Source organism: Pinus tabuliformis, chromosome 5_1 (assembly GCF_031772625.1).
Source record: "Pinus tabuliformis cultivar Carrire ecotype Pingquan chromosome 5_1, CPIR1, whole genome shotgun sequence".
In the NCBI taxonomy this organism is placed as follows: Eukaryota; Viridiplantae; Streptophyta; class Pinopsida; order Pinales; family Pinaceae; genus Pinus; species Pinus tabuliformis.
In genome coordinates this window covers 604,389,120-604,397,190 of record NC_142305.1, presented here as the reverse complement: position 1 = coordinate 604,397,190, position 8,071 = coordinate 604,389,120, and the positions used below count along the sequence as shown (strand labels likewise).

Here is an 8,071-nt window from a genome sequence, read left to right as displayed (position 1 = left end):
TAAACATCAATGTGCTTTGTTTTTGAATGATAAGTAGGGTTATTTGCTAAGAAAATTGCACGTTGGCTGTCACAGTCTATCCTTACAGCTCGTTGTACTAATCCCATACTTGAACACAATCTCTGTCACTGCTTACATGAGTGGTTGCCATGTATTCTGCCTTTGTAGTTGAAAGTGACACTACAGACTGTCTCTTGCTCATCCAAGTGACTACTCCAAATAGATTAAACACATACCCATTTGTATATTTTCTCCGATCCAGATCTCCAGCTTAGTTTGCATCAACAAAGCCACGTATGTTCAAAACTCTGTCTAATCTTGGTCTTCCTTGGTAGCAAAAACCATAATCATTGTGCCACGCAAATACCTGAAAACCTGCTTCACTGCTTTCCAATGCTCATTCCCTGGTTTTGACATAAACTTGCTCAATACTCCCATTGCATGTGCAATATCTGGTCTAATACAAACCATTACACACATCAAGCTACCGGATGAACTTGCATATGGAACACATGACATGCTATCTTCCTCCTCTTGTGTCTTGGGACACTGTTTAGCAGATAACTTTACACCTACAAGAATATGAACCTTCACCGGTTTACTATCCTGCATATTAAACCTCTACAGTATTGTCTCGACATGCTTCCTTTGGTTTAACTAGAGCTTCCTCTTTGCCCGATCTCATTTAATTTCCATGCCCAAAATATAGTTTGTAGCACCAAGATCTTTCATGTTGAATTTGGAGGACAATTGAGTCTTCAAATCTTGGATAATCTCTGTCATTTCCAATTAACAACATATTATCCACATACAAGACCAAATAAATAACATGGTCACCAATTAATTTAAAATACACACAGTGATCCGCTTTGCTTCTGGTGAAGCCAAGTCCATGTATATATGTATCAAATTTTTGATACCACGTCATTGGTGATTGTTTTCATCCATACATATTTTTTTAAACTTTCATACCAGTTCTTTCTTACCTTTCATCGCAAAGCTTTTAGGTTGTTCCATGTAGATCTCTTCTTCTACATCCCCGTGAAAAAATGTTGTCTTCACATCCATATATTCTACCTCAAAATCAAAAGCAACATCAACAGATAAAAGTAATACAATAGAAGCTAACGTGGCAACGAGAGAAAAAATATCACCAAAATCATTTCCGGACACTTGAGAATAACCTTTTGCTACCAACCGAGCTTTGTATTTCTCCAGCTTGTCTTCTGCATTCATCTTCTTAAACACCCATTCTCTTCCAATGGGTTTCCTTTCTGTCGGTAACTCCACTAGATCCCAAGCCTCATTTTTGTCCAATGATGCCATTTCATCAACCATGGCCTCTTTCCAGTGTTTTCCATCCTCTAAATTGATTGACTCCCTGACAATTCTGGGATCATCATCAGTAATAGATAAAGCAAAATTTGAACATAAAGCAGATGGACTATACCTTTCTAGTTTCCTTCTCTCTCGAACTGATCTTCTCAAAGCAGGAGTTTGTGGCTCTTCATTTTTTGATTTCTATTCTGTTGTAGAGTTTTATTCTTCCTCATTTAGCTCAAACTCTATCTTCATAGCCTTCTCTCTCGCACTGATCTTCTCAATGCTGGAGTTTGTGACTCTTCATCTTCTGATTTCTATTCTGCTATAGAGTCTGATTCTTCCTTGTTTAGCTCAAACTCTATTTTTTCAGTCTTCTCTCTCTAACTGATCTTCTCAAAGCTGGAGTTTGCGGCTCTTAATCTTTTGATTCCCGTTCTGCTGTAGAGTCTGGTTTTCCCTCTTTTAGCTCAAACTCTATCTTCTCAGGTTCCTTTGGTAGGACTTCATGTTTAATAACATGTTTCACCTCTCTAAACACCACATCTCGGCTGTACACAACCTTACTTGTTTATGGGTTCCAAAGCTTATAACCTTTTAAACCATCCTTATACCCAATAAAGATGCATTTTCCAGATTTACTATCCAATTTGGTTCTTTTATCTTTTCGAACATGTACATATGCATCACAACCAAATATCCTTAGATGTGAAAGAGAGGGTTTCTTACCAGTCCGTATCTCATGTGGAGTCTTATCCTCTAACGCTGATGAGGTGATGTATTAACCGGGTAACATGCAGTGTCCACCACCTCTGTCCATAATTCCTGTCCTAACCCGACACCACTGAGCATGCTTCTTGCCTTTTCCATCAACGTCCTATGCATTCTTTCTGCAACTCCATTTCGCTGAGGTGTGTATATATTAGTCTTTTGTTATGCTATACCACACTTCTTACAAAACTCTTCAAATTCCTTCTTGCAGAACTCTTCACTATTATCTGTCCTCAACACCTTGATCTCACGAGAGCCTTAAATTCTTTAAACCTGTCAAAGACTTAAGATTTATTCTTGAGGAAATATATCCATGTATTCTTTGAAAAGTCATCTACAAATGAGACATAATACACAGACTTACCCAGTGATGGAACCAAGACAGGTCCAAACACATCACTGTCTACAAGCTCTAATATCCCTTTCACCCTCTTAGCACCAGAGTGGAAACTCACTTGATTCTGCTTCCCATATACACAATATTCACAAAAATCGAAATCTAGAGACTAATTAGACATACCTTTTACCATACCATTACCATGCAGTGTTCGAGGATACTTTTCTCCATAATTCCAAGCCTTTTGATGCCATAACATGGTCTTTTCTCCAGAGACCCTTTCACCCTCTTAACACCAGAGGAGAAACTCACCCCATTCTGCTTCCCATATACACAATGTTCACAAAAATCAAAATCCAGAGAGTAGTTAGACATACCTTTTACCATACCATTACCATGTAGTATTCGAAGGCTCTTCTCTCCAAGATGTCTAAGCCTTTGATGCCATAACATGGTCTTTTCTCCAGATACCACTAGGTTTTCTGCTCCACTTTTAGGAACCACAGAGCTGTTGCACCAATCAATAAAAGTGCTACCCAAAAGCTTGTACAGAGTTCCAATCTGAACTCCTTGCAACAATACCAGTGTTCTCCGAACCATTTTGCAGGTATCTTTCTCGAAAACTATTTTTACACTTGCATCATCTATCTTACTTACATAAATCAGATTTTTGGCCAATGCAGGAATATGCAGAATACCAGGAAGCGTTCTAATATTTTCACTTTGCAACTTCAAATTGACTTTTTCGCATCTGATGATTTTGGCCTTCCTATCATCCCCTCAGAAGACACCACCACCATTACATTTATCATAATCGTAGAACCACTCCGTATGGAGAGTGAAGTGAAAAGATGCAACTGAGCTAATCAACCATACCTCATGATCTACATGTATACTTGAAGAAGAAGTCAAGTGCACATCCCCACCTTCTTCTGAGGTGGTTTTCGCCTCTACAGAAGGAGCATCATCAGATCCCTTTTCTTTCTCATGAGCTTTAGATCTACAGTTCTTTTTGTAGTGCCCTTACTTTCCGCATTTCCAATATACCTTTACAGGTTTTCCTAGAGATTTAGATCTCCCTCTAGATTTAGATCTCCCACTCGAGGACTTATTTTTATTTATGTTTTGGGAGTGTCTTCGTACATACAAGGAATCTCCATTCTAGATCTCCATATTTTTCCGTCTCATCTCTGTCAACAACAAGGATGAGACTATTTCATCAAACTTCAAGGTAATTGTATTGCTACTTATTGCAACAACCAGACTATCCCACGAATCTGGTAGAGAACACAACAAATTGATGCACTTCTCTTTCACAACTTCAAATTCTTACCCTCCATCTCGAGTTTCCACAACTCAAAAGTCTGACCATTAAATTTCTCGATCTATCTTTCCATTGCTCCCTATCTTCTTTCATCGCAAGAATCGATCCCGCAGATATTCCACTGAACATGCTCTACCACAGACCTGAGCAAAACCTCTTAGCAACAAAGATGTCCCCTTGAAGCCGAAACAACTCTGATACAAAATGTATGTTTTAACCATATACATCAATTACCTGCAAACAGATTCTTAAAATACAAAATATACAATGGCGAGAACAAAACAAATACACATATTTTCATTATGTTCTTTTCAATGTTGCAATATATATATATATATATATATATATATATACATGTTGAAGCATTCATAAACCCCAATCCATTAACCCTGGATTATAACATAACCGTAGTTCCCTTGACTGGATCTATAAAATACGATGGGTAGAAAACCATCATTTCCAAAACCATGTGCAAAATCCATGCATAAAACTATAGGTATGTCCACCCACCATCTTTGGGTCCACCCCCCTATCAACCCCCTGACAGGGGGTGCTGTCTCCCCCCTGTGAACCCTCTGATGTGCACAATGAACAAGGGGGTTTTTCGCCCCCTCCTGTGACCCCCCTCACACATTCGATTAGTCATGGAAAGAATATAACACACACCCAATGTGATAGGCCCAAAGGGAGGAGAGAAACATGTGATGCCAATTGGTTTTTTGGGTTTTCAACATGCATTACAACATAGATTTGAGGACTTTGTTGACAACTTCCACTTGCCCATTTGATTGAGGGTCGTATGGTGATGTAAACTTGTGAGTGAAGACAAGAAGAAATGAAAGTTCTTGAAATATTTTGTTCTTGAAGTTCTTGCCATGCTTTGAAACAAGCTCCTTGGAGACCCCAAAATGAGTGATGATGTTATTGGAGAAGAATTGTGTAGTGGTGTCAAATGTGTTATGGAAGGTGGGCATGGCTATGGCTCGCTTCATAAAGTAGTTGACAATAACTATGATATACTTATGGCCTTTGCTAGAGAGGGGATTGCATGTCATAATGTTGATTCCTCACTTATAGAAAACTCTGTTCACGATGACCAGGTATAAGGGAGTTGGTGGTGCTTGAGTTTTATGAGTAAAAATATGACATTTGGTGTAATGCTTAATAACTTTAATGCAATCACAAAAAAACATAGGCTAGAAATAACTAGAGTGAAACACTTTTTTGGTTGTGGACATCCTTGAAAGATGACCGCCACCATGTGTTGCTATGACAATCATTCAGGACATGTTCGACTTCCTCCAAAGTAAGGCACTGATGTAGGATAGTGTCCATTCCCCGACAATAGAGAATGTCTCCAATAAGGAGATACTGATGGGCTTGGTGGCAGAGGCTTTGATGATCATCTCTTGAAATATGAGCATTGCTTATGAAGATAAATGAGGAAATTGCCGTACCAAAGGTCATTATAGGAGATGATGAACACATATTCGTCTAGGAAACTGTCATTAATAATGATAGTCATTGGTGTCAAAGGAGGTTAACTTTTCATCTTGGTCATCGTTGAGGGGTAACCTTGATAAGTTCTTGTTCGCACAATATATGATGTGTTCATGACCATTGTGCTCTTCTTGAATTAAAACCCTTGCAATTGTGACTTTTGACATTGATAAGTAGAGGGTTTAATCCCTGGTGAAATAAGAGGGATTGATAAGTGAGTCTTTAGACAAGACATCTTTTAAGGCATTAAAGGATGATTGAGCTTGGTCATCCCATTAAAATGAGATGTCTTGATAATGATCTTTTAAGGTGTTGAAGGATTGTTGAGCTTAGTCATCCCATTGAAATGTGTTGTCTCTCCGACATAAAAAGCTATGGGGGCCAAGCATAATTTTGGCATTGCTTTGAAAACTTTGCCAAAAAAGTTATGAGTGGAGTAATTTCACAAATAGCGTACTTTAAGATGATCCACCATGATCTACAATGAATCCAAGCAACCCCCAACAAAAACACATTTAAGGGGGTTAAGCAAATTTGACGACATCGTTCAAAGATAGTATGAAGATCGTTTAGATGAAAATGGTTTTTGGAGCAACCTATGAGGGTTGAATGTATGCTAGGGTTTAGGGGAGGTAGAATTAGGGTTTAAGAACAATCCTTATAAGCGGACGGCCAAGGGGAGAACGCAATCAAAAGCCGCGTCGTGTTGTAAAGGGGGAGTCACACCACGCATGGTTGCCGCGGCACTTAAACGTAGGGCTAAGTTATTACGGGCTTTTCAAAAAGTCTTTGAGATCTATGAAAATTCCTGCGATTCCTTTTTCTTCGCAGGTTTCCCCTGTATTCTTATTATTGAATTGGTAAGGAGGAGGATCTTTCAGCTTTACAATGCCAGTTCTGCTTCTGATTCTTTGTGATTAGAAGCTGGATAATTCTGAGCTATTTATATAATAAACGTTGTGGCAATGATTAAACTTACCCGCGCTTCTGATACTTAAGGTAGTGAAGTAAAACATGGATGGTTGAATTTCTTTATATGAGCCGACGCATTCTTGGGCCTTTTTCTCTTAGGGTTACAAGGTGGGTGATTTCGTAATTAATTGGATTTTCATATTTTCTTTATATTGGTTTTCGATATTGTTAATGTCTGATGATGATAGAATGCCAATGAATGGAGTTGCAGTTGGATCCGAGTCCTTGACATTCAAGGAGAACCTACTCGGAGTTGCCGCTGCATTTCAATGACAATTCTGGCTCTTTCCTGAGGTCGAATAAAATCATATTAATCACTGGATTTGTGATAGCTATTTTGAGGAGGGTTAGTTGGCTTTAACATCCCACTAGTATATGTTATTTGCCAATGATCACTTGTCCCATGTATGGAGTTGCAAATGGTGCCAAGTCCTTGATATCAAGGATAACCTACTTGGTGTTTCCGTTGCATTTCAATGACACCGCTGGGCATTTACTGAGGATTTAATGTTTTAGGTAGATTTCTTCATTACATTTTACAAAGACCATTAGACGATGTATTGGGGTTTGTAATTATATGCTGTTAATTTCTATTATTCAGAGTGTGCTTAATATCATAGAAACCTCGTTAAATTTTGTTTTTTTTCTTACGCACGTCAATATTTGATTCAGTAGCTTTCCAATGCATTAAGTTTATTTTTGGCCCATTGTTTCAGTTATTTGAAACACCTTAAATGGTGGCAATTCCCTAGAGGTACAATGGGGTCAACTCTCAGATGACAAATGTTCAAAACCTTTTCAAAAGGACTATGTGATCCAACTAATCTTATTACTGTTCATGTGGCAACTGCAAGTATGTGTTTTTGATGGATGAAGGGGAAGGAATCATTTACCAACTATTTCTTTCAATACCTTATTGGCTGTTTTGTTTCCTCACAAGCCTTATCAAGGTAACATTGAGATTTAACTATTCTACCCAAGCTCGTTTGGCAATTTTTTCCCAAGAAAAAGATGTACATTTATATGTTTCAAATAGAAATCAAAATATAGCAACTCAGAATTAGCTCTCTCGCTCTCTTAAAAAAACATTAAAACGTAAGAGCTTCTAGAAAAAACTTTTCAAACAGTCATCCAAAACATGGTAACAAGTGCCTTTAACCGATACAGCTATAGTCTAAAACTTCAACATTACAATCTGTAAATTCAGCAGCAGGTTTCCATTTGTCTACAGAACTTAAATGTAAGTACATGACTCCGAGTGAACCTTTTTACTTCTGCCATCTCAGCTACAAACAGTAGATCTGTGATAAGGCTTCCATGGAAAGCTCATAAGCTTTCACATTTAGCATGTTAAAAAGTAACCATAGCAAATATATCTTACATCTTTTATGTTTTTCCATAAATGGAAGATGAGATGGCTTTTCCAGTTTGTTCATAACATTCACCCAATCAATAATAACCTTGTCTCCCCAACACTTGGGTAGTTATGCCTCTGCCCCATGGTCACGGCCAGAAAGCACGTCGCTCAACTCTATTGTCATACCTTGACTACATGCTGACTTAAATTTGAATGAAATATAATGATTTTTTTTGCAAAATTATTTATTCTAAGCATAATAAAATATTTCGAGCACCACATTTGCCTGGAGATCCTTGATATGCTCCATCTAAGTAGCCCCAAAGCTTTGGAATTATTTATTTTCAGTGCTTTTAAGTATTTTGTATCCAAATTCCCCATAAGCATATGCATAGCATACCTGATGACTAACCTGATATGGCAGAATCTTCACTTTGGAAAATCATTTCGTTTCTTGTAAGCCATGATGCATACACTATAGAACATGGTA

The 8,071-nt window shown here is 38.0% G+C and overlaps 4 non-coding genes across 4 annotated transcripts; all 4 read left to right on the top strand.

The window, feature by feature from the left end:
- Positions 1–6,107: 6,107 nt before the first annotated feature.
- On the top strand, positions 6,108–6,197 carry LOC149166346 (small nucleolar RNA Z223). Its single transcript, XR_016261002.1, has one exon. It is a non-coding gene; the product is annotated as a small nucleolar RNA Z223 (small nucleolar RNA).
- Positions 6,198–6,212: 15 nt separating this feature from the next.
- Positions 6,213–6,296, top strand: LOC149166345 (small nucleolar RNA U36a). The gene has a single exon (XR_016261054.1). It is a non-coding gene; the product is annotated as a small nucleolar RNA U36a (small nucleolar RNA).
- A 102-nt stretch (positions 6,297–6,398) lies between these two features.
- LOC149166344 (small nucleolar RNA Z278) lies at positions 6,399–6,520 on the top strand. The gene has a single exon (XR_016261023.1). It is a non-coding gene; the product is annotated as a small nucleolar RNA Z278 (small nucleolar RNA).
- Positions 6,521–6,608: 88 nt separating this feature from the next.
- LOC149166343 (small nucleolar RNA Z278) lies at positions 6,609–6,727 on the top strand. The gene has a single exon (XR_016261022.1). It is a non-coding gene; the product is annotated as a small nucleolar RNA Z278 (small nucleolar RNA).
- Positions 6,728–8,071: the final 1,344 nt, after the last annotated feature.